Below are 17,031 nucleotides of genomic sequence, written 5' to 3' on the forward strand. Positions count from 1 at the left end.
TATCCGCTATTGCCTGTGTGTTCCGATTTTTCCACATTTCCACAGTGTCTTATGTCTTCAAGCGAAGTTAGATAAACGGGAAACAATTTAAATTTAACAGATGTTAGAAATTAAAATACATAAATTGTACGTATCCTTTTTCAGCTTCATTACAAATTCTTTTAAAGTATTGGCTAAAGCCCTATGAACTCTTGGAAACTTTTTATTTCAGCGGATTCCTTTGGATTTCTTTATCGTTTTGGTATTTACGAATATTACGTATGTAACGTATACAGCTAATATATTATCAAGATTATAATTTAAACTGACTAAAATTGCGGAGTTTTATAAAGATTTTTGTTGACGCAGGGCTTTTGTAAGAGTTGTTGCATATTTAAACAAATGTGTATTTACTCGGAGCCATTTTTGTTTTGTTCGTTTATTAATGTAGATATAGTGAAGTTTGTGAATGAGAATTGAAAATTATAAGATATAATACATGGTAAAAAAGTTGCTGTTTGATAAATCTACACTTATATTATAAAGGGTCATTTGGACGTTAAGGCGAAGTTGGCGTCAAGAAAGCTGGGCGTCTTAAACAGAGAGAAGCGGTACTTCACTGCGGGGCAACTGCTTCTGCTTTATAAGGCGCAAGTAAGACCCCACATGGAGTACTGCTCGCATCTCTGGGCAGGGGCGCCCCAATACCAATTTAACCCACTTGACTCCGTGCAGAAACGCGCAATCGTCAACGATCCGAGGATCTCCGATCGGCTAGAACCTTTAAGTTTACGGAGGGACATAGGTTCCCTCTGCGTGTTCTACCGGCTTTATAATGGTGAGTGTTCCGAGGAACTATTTGGCCTGGTGCCTACGTCACCATTCCTCTATCGCACCACTCGCCGAAGGATGAAGTTCCATCCACACCAACTGGACTCGTGGCGGTCCTCTACGGTTCGGTTTGCACGGACGTTCTTGCCACGGACGTGTAAGATGTGGAATGAGCTTCCACCCGAGGTATTCCCGGAGCGCTATGACATGGGGCTCTTCAAAAAAGGTGCAAAAAGAGCTCTCCTTCAAAGCCGGCGATGCATTGGCGACTCCTCTGGTGTTGCAAATGTCCATAGGCGACGTTAACTACTTTCCATCAGGTAGCACGTCTGCTTTATCGTCAGGTTCAAATATAAAAAAGAAATAAAGAGGAAAACTTTATGTGTTTGTTTGGTTGTAATGAATAGGCTCAAAATCTACTGGACCGATTTTAAAAATTCTTTCACCATTCGAAAGCTACATTATCTCCGAGTAACATAGGCTATACTTTATATGAAATATATTTGATAAATAGATTTTGAGGCGGTACAAAGTTTGCCGAGTCAGCTATGGTTAAGAACATTTTTTTCCAGCAGGAATTGACAATGAAATAGTTCTTAGTTTGACATCTGACTGATATTTGTTTATTGCTGGTTGCTACTGGTTTTATTTACGCGGTAATCGTGTACTAGTTAAATAGTGAGTTGTCCGCACAAAGATACAACTAACTTTGAACTAAACGCATGCAGTGTGAAATATGTGATATACATCAAGTAAAGTTATTTACTAGTTATAAACGAAAAGTTGTGTGTGATCAACCTATTACTGTCCCACTGCTGGGCACGAATCTCCTCTCACTGAGCTGGCCAAGTGCGAATTGGTGCGAAAGTTGAGTGTAGACTGCGTAAATATGCATTAGTTCTTTTTTTAAGCGTACAAATCTCATGTTAGTACTATTATCTTAATTTCAGCTACGATATGAAGATAGTCTGAATCTCAACTGGAATAGGTAACTAGAATTATAGGTACTTGAGTTTCAATCACCATGTATTTCGAAGCACATCAATGTAAGCAAATATACGAGTATTTTTAAAAACAACAATAAGTCGGAGTTTCTGCTTCTTCTCCATAATGAGACATTGAACGATTGACCGATTGAACGAGACCTATCTATCAGACTAATCAGACGTTTACAAAGAATTCTATAGGATTTCAATATGAATTAATTACTTTATAAGTACGTGATAATGATAAATACTGTTATCACGAGATACCCAATTAGCAGAAATAATCTGGTTGAGGATACTCTGGTAGTACTGCACAGGTAGGCATACCTTCCGGTATCAGGTGACGCACCGCTTTGATCTCGGCCCGCCCTGCGCGGTATTAAATGACCTGCACAATCTAATTACTCGCTCCGGGAACCTATCCAATGGGCACCACTGAGCTCAACTGTTTCCTCGTATGTGCTATCTGTTTGATATTATACAATTGTTGCCTCAGTGCATATATGTCAACAATGGACCAAGTGTAGTCATATATGTGTGTGTTCACCTATCACTTGTCTTACCTTTACGTATACCTATAACTTATACTTTGTAACCTACACAAACTGTCAAAATCAAAATCATAAATATTTTATTTCAAGTAAATTCTTTACAGCATTCTTTTTTGAACGTCAATAATCTACCACTTCGGAAGGCGTATCGTAATTAAAAGTGATCGTAAAAAGAAAAACTATAACGCACATCTTTTTAAAAGTTTCATACACAGTGACAACTTATGGTAATGAATCATGTGGATTCCATATCCATAGAACCACACAATTTTATAGCCCAAATAATCACTTATTTTATAATACGCTTTTTAACAGTATTTGTTTCGTAACTTATTTCTGGAGTACTAGAGGACCGAGGTTCTCTTAACTTCATTATTCTACTCTATTCCTTATCCTCATTCTCTATAGACCTCTATACATAAAGCATTAGGCAGGCATTTTTTTATGTAACGCGAATTATATAACTTAAATCAAGTCAATTATAGGTGGGTAGGTACTAAGAACCCCTATACATTTGCAAAGTTGAACGCAAAGCTTCGGCCTTCCTCAATAAAGTTTGTTGGAGTTTGCGAATTGTATCCAACGTACTTGAAACTTCCACATCTTGGTTTACTGTTAACTTTACTATTATATAACAAAATTTGTGAGTTGCGCTATTAGTAATAGTATTAGGAGGAAGTAGTTAGTAACGATATTAAAAAGTAACAGGTAGAAGCGACAGAACCCATCGTGGATTGATCCCAGAGATATCGCTTATAACTTATTTCGTTAGTTGCGTTAGAAGTGCGAAGTACCGCAGTCTTCGCCAACTTGGACCTCAGGACTAGAAATGCATCTGTGATAGATCTTAAGTTCGAATTAAATCCTATTTGGAGTTATTACAGATGTCAGTAGATGATACCCACCCACGTTCATTCCCTCAGGTTGCACGAAGTTACTAAAGTCTGGCCACAATAAGGAAATTAAATAAGAATTACTGGATTGAAGGAAAAGAACTGCGAGGTTACTTTCTAAGCTGTTAGTAAATACTCAGCATAATATTTTTTATACAGTACATATCACCACACGTCTTTTTTATCGTTTGTGTAGTGAATCGAAACTCATTTCTTCGAGATAAATGAGGTAGAGTACTTAGTGGTATTACTAACTACACCAACCGGTTGCGGGCTTAATAACGATAGTAAAATTGATATCCGCCTCGAAGGACCAAAAAAAGTTGATGTTACTGAACAGACGGTGCAGAAATACCGCAAAATTAACATAATATGCAGCACCAGTAACCAATACGCTAGTACGTATCTGTTTACAGTAGGTATGGTTACGGTATGCTTTATGGTAACGAAAAACTGTTTTTATTTTTATATCTCACCATATCGATACATTAAACGCAAGTTATTCTTATTACAAAAGAATCAAAACGTCCGAAAACAAATATCCAAACACAAAACTGAAACTGTTTTCGATATGATATTCATTACGTCTCTGTTTGACTTTCGACACTTGCTGTGGTGAGAAAGAGACGAAGCGAAAGTAATTGAATATACTCGAACATTACCACTGAAGCCACCAGCTCGATATCACTAACAATCTCTTTCTGATATCGATATAATGCATATCGAGATGAAAACCAAATATTGTTTACGTAACCATAACTGAAACCGACCATTTACGGACAAAAAACAAAGTTGCGTACAAACTAAGTATGTACTTGCTTTGTTAACAAACTTGTTCCAAGTTACAAAGTTGGGAGAACGGAGTTTCAAATTTCACTGCCGCGTTCTAGTTTGGAACTGTGCTTTTTGGGTTACAGTGAATTTAAATGTATCAGTAATGATACGGATTTTTTTATTTATATTTTATTGATGTTATATATGAGGTTTTGTTTAAATACTTGGATCAATAGCTATATTTCTATATGCAGCAGTAACTAATAAAACTTGCGCTACTTCTAAAAACTTGCCTATTAATTTGAATCAAATATTTTTATTTATATATTGTATTTAAAGGTAATACTAATAATTATTGCATAACATAATATGCAATATTATGGGATTAAACAATGTTCACTAAATATATTAAGGTTTATTTCATTTATAGTGGTGTAAATATCAATAGGTGTTATTTACCCGTGGAATAAATAGTCTTTGCTAATAATTTAAATCGAAGATACCTTTCTTTGAAATCCTGAAGTATTTATTATTAAGTGTATCATAAAAATATAAAGTTTCATAAATAAATAAGCATGAAAAGTAGCAAGTAAAGTGCTTCAAGAAACTTGCTCAAGTTGTAACGGGAAAGTTTCGAGACGGTGGCGTTCGAGCGAAATCTGCTACCGGCCGGGCTACTGTCAGATCCGATTCGAAAAATTTTGAACGTTCGGTGCGCGTGAGTTCTGCTCGTTGCAGTATTAAATTAAAATAAAGATTACAGAGTACATTCTTAAACAAAGCTATGAAAAGATTTAGTGAACAAAATGAAACTGATTAATTTCATCCTTAGATCGAGTTAATGCATGCGTAATTAGTTTTATAAATAAAAAAAATGTCTCAATTGTCTTGTTGAAAACTCCTTCGTTTGCACTGAACTGAGAATTTCAATTTTTTCCGTATTTTTATTGGACTCGTTATATAGAGCTTCAGCATTTACAAGTTTTTCCGATCATGTTAATTGTTTTAATGGGTACTTACTTACTTACTGCATACATATATTAGTATCTTTAAACTTAATATTATTTACGTTTTTGTGTATTAATATATATGCAATTTTGTCTTATTTAAAATAATCGGCTTGTTACCATAAACAATGCATGCTTAATTAACTTATGTATTATATTGATTCCTATCTGAAATGAGATGCAGGTGGGTCGTTCTTGTTACTTTTAACTTCGAGTGATTCAGCAGACGTTAGGTTAGGTTAGGTCCCTAATGTAATAATAGATGGTCGTTATAATATTTTCTGTTGGCTAACAATAACAGGCCGGTGTCCGCGGCGCGCAGACATAACAGGATGTGCGGAGGAAAACTCAACAAATAACAAATCGCCGGACACGCCCGCGGCGCTTGTCGGACCACTAATATTGCTATGCTAATATTGTTTCTTATACAAATATATGTTATAATGAAATTGTCTAAATATTTGCATAGTTTTAAGAACTTTAACTCACATTGTATGTTGTTGTATGAAATAATTATTAAAATAAAAAACAAAATATTGTACCATCTGGCGACACAATTGAGATTTTATAATTTTTCATATTTTTCGACTTTCATAAAATCACGTTGACATACGACCACCACTGTTTTCAACCTAAAACTTAGTAAATAGTTAGTTCTTTTTTCAAATATTGTGTCTCACTATTTTACGCAACGAATTTATTATCCTTTGTAATGGAAATAAACAGAAGAACCCATTTCACGAGCAATGTAAAAAGAAATTGCATCGAAGGAGGCGGCCACATCTGGCCACCCAGCTTTATATATATTGCAAGGCAATCGTTAGCTTCCTACAATCCTATAAGGATAAGATACCTACGAAGGTACCCTTTATACGATTTAATAAGAAATAAGTGTCCTTGGTTTTAAAACAATTGATTTTCTTAAAACTCAAAAAATACCCTTTGCTTATCTTGAAGAATATCAAGTCATTTTAAAAGAAACTAAACATTACATTTACATCGCATTTATCTAGGTTGCGTTCTAACCAAAAAGTATTGGTAAAATTAAAAATTAAAAAATGTGCCCATTACATATTAGCTGTTGTAATAAATTACTTTGAAGAGTAGCTTTGTAGGCAGCGAGTATTCTTTAATTAACGAGTAGGTTATCAACGTCAGAATAATAGAGCAATAACATAGTCACCAAATAAATCATATTTTTATTGTTACAAGAACTGCGTAGTAGTTACTTTTAAGAGTTACAGTTAAATCGTTACGGCGTTATACCCACTCGTAGTTTAATTAAATTCGTTACCATTAAATTTAACCTTTTTTACATTTAAATTTACAACTACATACCAAGCGTTTACTGTAAAACAATGTACCTACTTAGGCACTAAATTAAATGAGCTTATGTTTAGGTATTATTATATTTTTAAAATAGGTGAAGGTGAACATACGAGCATTTATTGAAGAAACATTTAACGCACAATAAGGCAAAGAAACACACGATGTATCTCAAAAATAAAAGTAGGTACCCAGTGTTAATAAATAACTTCTTTGTAAAGCACCCTTGATATACCGGGGAAAGCAACTAGTTGCAATCAAACCTTCACAGCTTATCAGAGCATTTCGCACGTAAAGAAACGGCATAACTAACAATAACAGCCCGTAGATCGTATCTACGTGCTCGTATAACGGAGCCGTTGCTACGCCTATAATTTCGACGCACAATCTCAATACCAAACAGCTATTTATCTGAATTTTGCATGCCGTATTAACGAAGGGGTGGAAAAACGTGACCACGCACGAAAACTCGTAATACTTAAAATCGGAGTGGTAGGAACTAAAATGCAATGACATCGCGTCGTACGATTGCAAATGTGATGCTTGTGCCACCACACCACAATACGTACGACGCATGCGCGTTGAACCCAGAAACGACACCTGCGACCTTCGTCACTCTCGTCAGTGCCCTCCCAGACTTCGAGAGGCGATGCCGCCTTTCCTACACGTTATGTCTACTATACATCGATCGTAAAGTAAATATTTAGAGCTGTCGATACCTTACCTTAATTATTTATACGAGCATCCTGATTAACTGACTCACCGACGGGCTAATATTCTTTAGCATACAAATGTTTGGGAGTTGGCTAGTAGCTACATTATATGAACTTTCATTAAGTTCTTATCTACATTAATTGTAATTGATCGTTCTCAATTTTAGACAAACGACCTCATCGTATTAATTATGGAGCTTCCGCTTGAAGTGCTGCCCCGTGTAATCCTTTTACCTAATGATGAACCATTTTACTCCAGTCTACTGATGGTCTTACTGCTTACTACTTAATACTTAGAAATCTCTAATTGACACATCGAAGTTAAGTAGATTATGTGGCTTTGAGCTTCATATTCTAGGGTTTCTTAGATAATTAACTACTTTATTTTGTTGTTGCGATTGAGTATACCTAATTATGAAGTACGAAAATAATACGTTTTCATATTTTCCCGTAAATTCTAATATATTTAAAAAAGGACCACCTTTTTTCTACTCTTATTTCTTAAAGCTGTAGTCAGTTTACTTGCATGTTTCTACCTTGAGATACATAAAATTATACTTCAAAGTTGTTTTAAATTTAGTTTAGGCATCGAAATATGAGTTGCGCGTGTCTGTGGGTGAGATTTACTGTTGACTAGTGAGTGCACGCGACTTCGTGCCAAATTATCGAGTCACGATCACGACTGTCGCCAGCCAACACGAAAGAAACTGCGCAACTAAAATCAACGGAAACAGAATAACACTCGACTTTTTTACTGTCTCTCCCTTGGAAATGATCACAATTAACTTAATTTAAAGGTATCCACAATGCATTAATTTTCTGAAATAATTGAGTTCTTATACAGTCTACTAATCGAAATAAATGTGTAGATAGTTCGTTTAAATTGAGTCAGTAAGCAGTCTAAATAATTATAAGACTTAATACGAGTAATTGATTGAACTACTTGAAATAAATAAATATATCAAGTTTTAGTTTAGTTTAAGTTGATTGTTGTTAGTTTGTACATCTTAAGTGTATGAGCTTTAGCTAATGAAGTACAATTGTAGCCAAAATCTAGCGTTTTGGTCAGACTTTTAGTAACCTTAAGGATTTACGTGTGCGATAATTATGAAGGTACTTATATCTGTGCGTTGTAAACAATACTTAAAGAATACTTACCCGTAACTCTATGCCTCACTTTTCTTTTTCAACTGCTCTTTAACTTTGTCAGTATTCACGTTACAAGAAATTAAGCTTTAAGTTTTTCCGTCATAACACAATCAAGGCTAGCAAAATACACTATGATTACACATATACACATATACACCAGGTATGCAATAATGCTACTATTTCTGTGCCCTTCTATGTGTGTATACTATGTGGTCTATTTACAATAGATTAAAACCAATTAAAACAATTCAACAACACTGCAATAGATAACAAGTAACTGAAAACAATTCAATAAGTCACAGCGACCTTTACTGCCATAACATTGTTTATCGTTACACAATCTGTGGGATCGTGTGCAATTACCTTTATTACGGTAATCCAATCGTTTTGCAATAAATAATAGTCCATAACCGTCATAAAGATTGCATAAGTTACGGAGCTTTGAGGAGTGGTACTTAGACAACGTGCTTTATGTATGATTGGTTTCATTTGGCTTGTGACCGTTTCGTAGATTCAATAAGTAGGTAAGAAATACAATATCTGTACGTTATCTGGAGGATTTGTTTTGTGGTTTATACTAAACAACACACAAAAACATTGAATTTATATTTCGTTTTTGGATTTATCCACAAAACAGGTAATCTTAAAGGCCAGTCTGGTTGAATTGTAGAGAATGTCATTAAGTAAATTTGCTCTTTGAACTACTGTTTTTAGAAATGTTTAAATAAATAAATGATAACAAATACATGCACGCGTAGTCGTTATTAAATTCATCAACTGTCTATTACTCTGATCTCTGAGTTAAGATTGCTAATAAATACATGAAAGTAAACAATCACGTATGAGTCCTCAATACTTAATTTGACAGGTAGAGCCAGTGTGGTACGGCCGGGGCGGTACTGGTATACCACCCGTATAGGTAGCTATTTCTAGTTTGAATCAGTTCTATGCTTTGGTGGAAGGTGGTATGCATTTGGGCTGATTTACAAATGAACCGATCGCCACAGTCCTTTGGAGTAGTAGCGCTACTGAGATCGGTCTCACGTAGAATCTGTTCTTTGTGGAGCTGTTCACGGGTGTCCATGAGCGGCGGTTACCACTTACCATCATGCGGACTGCAAGCTCGTTTGCTACTTTGAACTTATAAAAAAGGATGTTATTGTTTAGTAATTGTAAACTTATTTCAAAAAGTAGAAAATTTATCACATTGCATGATAGCAGAATGATCACATCAGTGGCATGTGAGTGATGATTCTGATAACATTTGGAGTTTTATACGGGAAAGAGTACCCCAAATTAATGATGGTAAGCGGCAATTACGCCAAGTAAATCTACACATATGATCGTGGGAAACACCTGACAATGCATGTATTTATGTAGAGGTTGACCCCATCGGGTAAACTGAACAATACGTTTAATTCGATACTTGTGCTTATCAAACGTTATTTTTAATCCGATTGTGGCAGCGTTCATTGTGTAACCGCACTTTTTGTATGAATATGCAAAACCGGGTTTCATTTAAACTGGCCTGCTTTGTTTGCCCTTCGAATTATACAATTGTACAGGTGTCTGGTAATAAATAACTGTGACAATTGCTGCGTCCCTTCCTTCCCCTTGACATCGATTATTGCTTTATTATCTGTCGCTTTTGTTCGTTTTGTACTTATTTTAATGTTGTCTATATTTTCGATTTTGACCGTAAAAAGATTCGGGGTTGACTGGTTCTGAATGAGATTTACTTTGGAGTTCTGTGTTGATTGTTGTTTAATACTTGGCCTAGAAACAAATTTTGATTTTCCACTTCCAACATGATTTTATTTACTTTGATATTAAAGCGAATAACTCGTATTAGCAGACAGGATTTATTTTAAAATTATTAATTGCATACCCAGTCAAAACATTGCATACCCAGGACAAACATACATTTTTTATACAGATAAGTACAATTTTGGGACATTAAACTTATATTCGATATAAAACAGCCATCAAGGATTCCAACCGTCCAATGTATTCGTTTTAAGAATCTACGAGTAGGTTGAATCACAGATCATAGATTTTATTTTGATTTCCCATCAATAGAATATCAAGCAGGATTACCAAGGATACTTGAAGTCGTGTGTGATACCATCTCGGTCGTGCACTCACAACTTAGATTACATACTAACACTCGTTTGATCACGCAGAACTTCAACATCCGTTATTATATTCTGCTCATATAAGTACTGTCATATGTAATAATTCACGTATTGCGTTAAATTTATTATGGTAATTCACTAGTGAGCGTATTATTATTGTTCGTTATTGCAAACTAAATTTAAATAGTTATTGCATATCGATTACATTTTTAATATATGTATTAGGTATTATGTTTTCTCTCGGAAAAAGAATGATTCAGGATTTAGTTTACCACGCGTGTCAGGTGCGGATTAATGTTTGTCTTGTACATCATTAAATCACACATTATTAAGAATATTAATTATGTGTAACTATTAAACACGTTGATTTCTTTGCGATGAGTTCCATACACTATCAAGTAACAATTCATTTATTTTCAAACTTTATCGTATCGTTGTTAGCCAGTTTTGATAAGGTTTAAATAGCAAACGAGCCTGGAGTCCACCCTATAGCGAGTGGTCACTGATACCTATGGACATCTGTAACCAAAATCTAAAATCTATATAAAACAGGGGTTCTATCTGAATCAAATCATAGATGCGTTCCAGACGCAAGAATTTATTCTCGCCAGAAATAACTGTGTCGGTGGTATCTTTCCAGTCGGACTGTAGGTACTGGATCTACCACCTACCAATATTTATTAGTTACTTCGTATTACGGATGCAGATTAACTGATACATACTATCAGTTACGTGTACACCGTGCAATTTTTTTACAAATTTTAATACAATGCTCGCATGTCCATACGATTTTGTGGCTGATAACGAATGAAGGCGTCTGTCTGCGACGGAAATTGATGTCTACCTCAATCCCTTTTTATTATCAGTGTGACTATAAAAACATACCCAATGGTCTTGGTTTTTTGTACTAAACATTTTTGATGTTAATTTTGAGTAAAGCACTATTAAGCACTAGTAAGAAAATAGGTGTATATTTTTATTTACGTTTGCTTGGATTTGTTAACTATCTATGACTATTTCGGTTTAAGTTCATACATAGCATAACAGAGATTAGATTAAAGTTCTGTTAGTAGACGTGACATTGAAATATTTAATTGTTTACGTTTTAACAGTGTGGTAATTACGACACTGGTTTGAATACAGATAATTAGTGGGTTACGTCATGGTGACTAAGTTAGTATAGATTATTTATTACGTTAGTCAAGGGTGATCAAGTCGGGTGTGCGAACCCAGCAGGTGGTCGTAACTTAGAATATGCCCAAATATAGCTGTAGTATCGGAAAATCTAGTTGTGTAATCGTTTCGGCGACTTCAAGAGTAGGCCGCGACGTTTAGAATTACAAAGTAATACCGAGGAGATTATCAAAGGCCTTTTAAAGTGTAACGGATATTCAGCTATGTCCATAATATAAACGTGATTCAAAGCAGGACACATAAATCATTACAATCTGTAAACAGTTGTGTCAAATGAAATAAATAAAAATAAAAGATTTTTGCTTTAGGTTATACTTTATCTTACATGCTATGCAAAAATATGACGGATTCTATACAGATATTAATAGTTAATACAAAAACAAGCCTTTTGAAAACAAACACAAGTTTTAATATGATATGATGTTGAGTATGGTGACTACATTTAATATTGTGGTTAAAATGAAATGCGACAACAAGTTATTTTATGGTAATTTTTATTTCCAATTTCCAAACACTATTCAGTCATTGTATGTCGTATTCAAATTAACTTAAACATATAGCATGCAATAAATGTAACAATAAACTGAAATATCTTTATCGTATCAAGTCAATCTTTAGATATTCTTGTTTTGTAAACATTACTCACTCCCACGTTCACTCGAAAAATCTTTATCGAGCAACATCTAAATGCCAATAAACAGTTACCGCCTATCTCTACGGCTCGCAACAATCTCCGAAAACCTAACAGAATATAAACACGCAATTTATCTTATCGAAATCAAACGAAACGAACATAAAAGCATTATTAAGTTTCATTTGAAACCGTACAATATTAATGATTACGTATTGATTTTGTTTTTCCAAAAACAGTCGAAGATTTTAATTTAAAACTCGTAACTTTTGAGAGGCGATATTGGAATTCGATGAGCAAATAGAGTAAAACATGGGTGTGGAGACAGAGAGGGCGGTAGGGCTGTCTCGCTCCCCCGGGCGCACTTGACCGATGAGTAATGCAGCGCCGTCCCCGGGCCGATCGGCGTCCCGGGCCAGCGGCGCTGGTCGCAAGTGATAAACTTATAGGGTGATTGATTTTGTTCCCTAATATTTCGATCTATTAAATTTAAAACCTATCATAGTTCGATTTAGGTGGTACCAACTGGTATACCTATATAAGCCTTACAACAGCGTCGAGCTGTCATGTTGTGGTATGATCAAAAGCCTAGTAAGTTGTTATTACATTAAACCTCTTCCATTTCTACAAAAAGAAGAACCTTAATTGCTAGATAGAATACAAATAGAGAATTAAAAATAACTCATCGAACACGGAAATAGAGGTTTTACATATATGAAATGCAATAAAACACTTGTAACAAAGTGCAGGCATGAGAATCTTTCCCACACACCTAATCGACATTAAAACGTACCTTAAACTATGTTGTCTTAACGCTGTTTTACACGTCTCATACATGTTTATTACCTAGACAGAACCTACGTATAAACTGTAAAGAGATCAATAAGAACAATAATAGAACCTACATTTTCTGAAATTGAAGTGGTAAGAAAGTACGGTGTACTTGGCCTGATGATGAATTGTAACTGCCGCCATCACATCCGTAATTAACTGCAAATAAGACAGAGGTGTTACTTGTGATTGGCTACATACGAGTACCTATGCGTTACTAACAGTAGAGATGTAAGTTGAAACACTTAATTTAGTTTGTGATTCAGCAGATCTTTTAAACACATATATCCCCGGTTAGCCAGATGAATGTATACCTACGTTAAAAGTTTAAGTAGCATATTTAAGTTAAAAGTTTAACTTCAAGTAAATGTACTTGTACTTTTGTTCCCGCCATCCGCTTCTAACTAGTATACTTGATCGCTAGTGAGAAAACTAGAGAAATGATAGAGCGGCTTGCGGCTCGAGTCCGTATGTAAGGCCAATGTATCACATGCCGTACACGCGGTAGCTCGGTGGAGACGATACAGATCGCATGCTACATCTCCTGTCTCCATGTTATATTAGTCAACATGTCAACAAACAGAAGATATTAAACGGTACAATTCAAATAGCACTGCCTCTGTTTCTGTCTTATATCTTGCGGCAAATTTCACCTTTCTGTGTTTTGGTTTAATAGAGAACGATTCCTGATTGATCGCAAGATTGTTTTTGCGATAGTCTAACTCAGTCAAAATGGTAAGTAGCCACCGCAACTCACCGACATCTGTTATGAACTCCAGCTAGGATTGAAGTCATGTTATAAATGGCAATAGATGAATTTAAATATCTGAGGATAAGATTGGAACTTCTTCGTGTTAGATTGGTAGGGAAGGATCTACCATCTCTATTTTAATTGTTAATATTTTAAGTTCAATACATCGTATGCCTAATTTATTCGGAAAAACAACTTGCATCATTGTACACCATGCTCCCCAGATTAATTTAATTGCTTTTTTTTAAACATCGTGAATAAAAGCTTTGTATCCGTATCATTTAATCCATCTAGCGACTAATAGTACGCTATCATGTACAGTACTCGTAGTATAAATATCTACAATCACTCAAATAATAGCGAAGTGCTTTGAGCGGCCAGTGAATAGTGGCTATGTCACTCCACTGCGCAGTACGCTCAAATTAAGATCGATACTTACATATAACGTCCAATGTATATGTTATGTGTACAATATCGGCTATGTGTAGTACTATTGAAGTACCTACTGCGTAAAGTGCATTGTTTCAGTATGACGGAATTTTATGTAGACAATAGATACGAGGTCTTGGCTGCAACTATTTTCGATTCTCATTGTTGAGGATGGGTCACTTCGTAATCAGGGACGAGCTTGTCCAATGCGAATGTTGATAGAAATACCCTTATATCGTAGCTTATATCGTGGTGACTACCGTTCACCAACCAAAATCCGACAGTCTGTTTAAAAAATGGCTGGGTAAACTGCTAAACGCTGAAGACAATATGAGTGTGTTAGTTTTTTTAAATAAATAAATAAATACAAAATAAATGATTTGATTTGATTTGATTTATAATATTAGGAATGTCACGTTTCCTTTGCTACGTCATTTCTCTATAGCGAATAGCGAAAGACCTTTCAAAACGGGGCGACTTGATGTTAAAAATGAGTTTTACAGGAAAATTGAATAAATGTCATTAGTATTTATGATTTCATCTTCAGATTTCTGTTCCATGTTCAGAATAACAGCAGCAAATACATCTATATACAGAGGAAATAGATATAACGGATCGTACCGGCTTCAGTAAAAATAAATAAAACTAGCTTTATGATTACACTTCATACATACCAGACTTAATCCTAGTATCTGCATAAAAAGATTTGAAACCTTTTTCGATTGTTTGTATTGAGTGCAGACAAACCCGCCTCTTCTTTTTGTAACAAGATAGCTGTTCTTGTAGTAACGTCCGGTCCTTTTGCAATTACTATCTAAGCATCCGCTACAACAAAATAATCGCAACGCATTTAGTTGCAGTAATTATTGCATTTAACGATGGCGCGGGTCTGCAATTTCCTACCTTTCCTCTGTCGGACAGACTGGTTTATTAAATGATATTCGTATTCCCACTAGCATTAAACAAAATATCTGCTCAAAATGTTACCCTTTCACGAATAATTTTCCACGTTATGCCGTTATTCATAGAGTCCACATGACGTGGTTATTCTAGTGTACTGTATGCAGGCTGTTAAAACAAATACCGCGCGTGTAGCGGTGTAGCAATGTAGCTATGTAGTAATGTAGCATGTAGCGGATTCAATTACCCACACATTAGAAGCGGCACTCGTTTTTTTGCGCGGCGCCATTCGCGGCACTAGTAGCGTAGTAACAGACTTGCTCTGTTTGGTGTCTGCCTCGCCCGTATTGTACTTTTTGTTTCTAATTATCCGTGTAAAACTACAATGCTTTATCAGGTTTATAAATGCAATTCGAATTATGAATGCTTTGCTAAATAAAAGAGTCTGTTTTTGTTGTGTAAAGTAGCCAGGGTCTAAGTAGTAACTGTAGCCTTTTAGTAACTGCTCCGGTATTATTATTAATCTATTTGTTATTTATAGGTTACTATAGGAGTTTCAAGAGAATTATTAAGACTTTTCTATTGTATGTAGTTTTATAAAAGTCCTATTTCTCCATTAAACTGTTTTAAATGCTCACAGAAAACGACTTTATTAGAAGTACCACAGTTCACTTTCTTTATTACTGACTGACTAAAATGCTTATTACTAGTACTTAGATACCTTATTCGACGTAGTGTATTTAACACTATGAAGGTAAATATTATAAGTACATACCAGTATTATGTACCTATGTATGTGTTTCTACAATAGCTTTTTTTTTACAAATTATTATAATCATATGAAATAAGATTTGTTTTTTACCATGCGATTCAAAAAACTGTTATAAATACTTTTTATATTGTTTATCATACAAATGGAGATTAACAAGTGATATATGAATAGGTACTACAATATACTAATCATGTATTTCTTTGTCAACAGGTAAAATGGCTGGTGATTCAGTGCAACACACCTCACCTGTACATATGGCGTGGCACCTACGTACATTCTCGAAGTCATAGGTACTATTCCTATCTAGTACATCGAGCATAGAACCAATTCTTAGAAGGAACGAATTTTCTCATTTCATAATCGAAATTGATTTTTAAACTTTGATCAACAAAAGAGCCAATCTTATATATAAAATTCTCGTGTCACAATCTTAGTTACCGTACTCCTCCGAAACGGCTTTACCGATTTTCACCAAATATTTATATGCATATTCAGTAAGTCTGAGAATCGGCTACTATCTATTTTTCATACTCCTAAGTGATAAGGGTTGTTCACCCTAACATTTTTTTATTTATATTGCAACAACGTTTTCCGGGTCAGCTAGTTGTTTATATAAATTTCTAGTAATATAAATGTAATATAATATTTAAAAACTTTTGGGGAAAATAAATTTCTATTTTTTTTTCTTACCGTTCATGTAATTGCGTTCATTTAGACGGCATGGCTTAAGCTTTGCGTTGTCTTTTAATCAGAGTGTTAGTGTTGTAAAACAGTGATAACACTGAGACGTAAAAACTTCAAGAACTTCATATCGTTCTATATGAATTTAATTAATATTTTGTGTGGTAAATGAATATTGCTTTCCATTTAACGTTGACATAAACAAAATTATCTATTAAGCATAAATCACACAATTCAGAATATCGTATAAAACTAAGTGCGAACAAGGTTTATCGCTTCAAATTTTAATATGTAGTACGTTTTATGTACTTGCTATAAGTGCACTAGGTGTTCAGACATCCGTCGTATACACCAGACGGTGTGGTGACACAAACTCACCTGGGCGGAGCCCGACGGGGCCGTGCGCTGACAGGACTCCGGTCGCGTTCCTTTAGTGATCCCGGAGTCCCCTACGCAGTGCCGAGGACGGCCACCGGGGGGGTTTTAGTGCGATTAAAG

At 35.1% G+C, this 17,031-nt stretch overlaps 1 protein-coding gene across 3 annotated transcripts in view; it reads left to right on the forward strand.

Annotated features, from left to right (window-relative positions):
- The window catches only part of wge (BAH domain and coiled-coil containing protein winged eye), a 135,554-nt gene that overhangs the window by 29,352 nt on the left and 89,171 nt on the right, over positions 1–17,031 (forward strand). Inside the window, exon 2 of one of the 3 annotated variants that reach the window (XM_073075531.1) lies at positions 16,063–16,142. The exons of the other annotated variants lie outside the window; for them this stretch is intronic. The gene's annotated coding sequence lies outside the window, so the exon portion shown is untranslated. The remainder of the gene's footprint in view (positions 1–16,062; positions 16,143–17,031) is intronic. 3 annotated transcript variants of the gene reach the window in all.

The sequence above is a fragment of the Epargyreus clarus genome, unplaced genomic scaffold (assembly GCF_041222505.1).
Source record: "Epargyreus clarus isolate Ecla_fem2 unplaced genomic scaffold, WU_Ecla_fem_2.2 ptg000008l, whole genome shotgun sequence".
NCBI classification, from domain to species: Eukaryota; Metazoa; Arthropoda; class Insecta; order Lepidoptera; family Hesperiidae; genus Epargyreus; species Epargyreus clarus.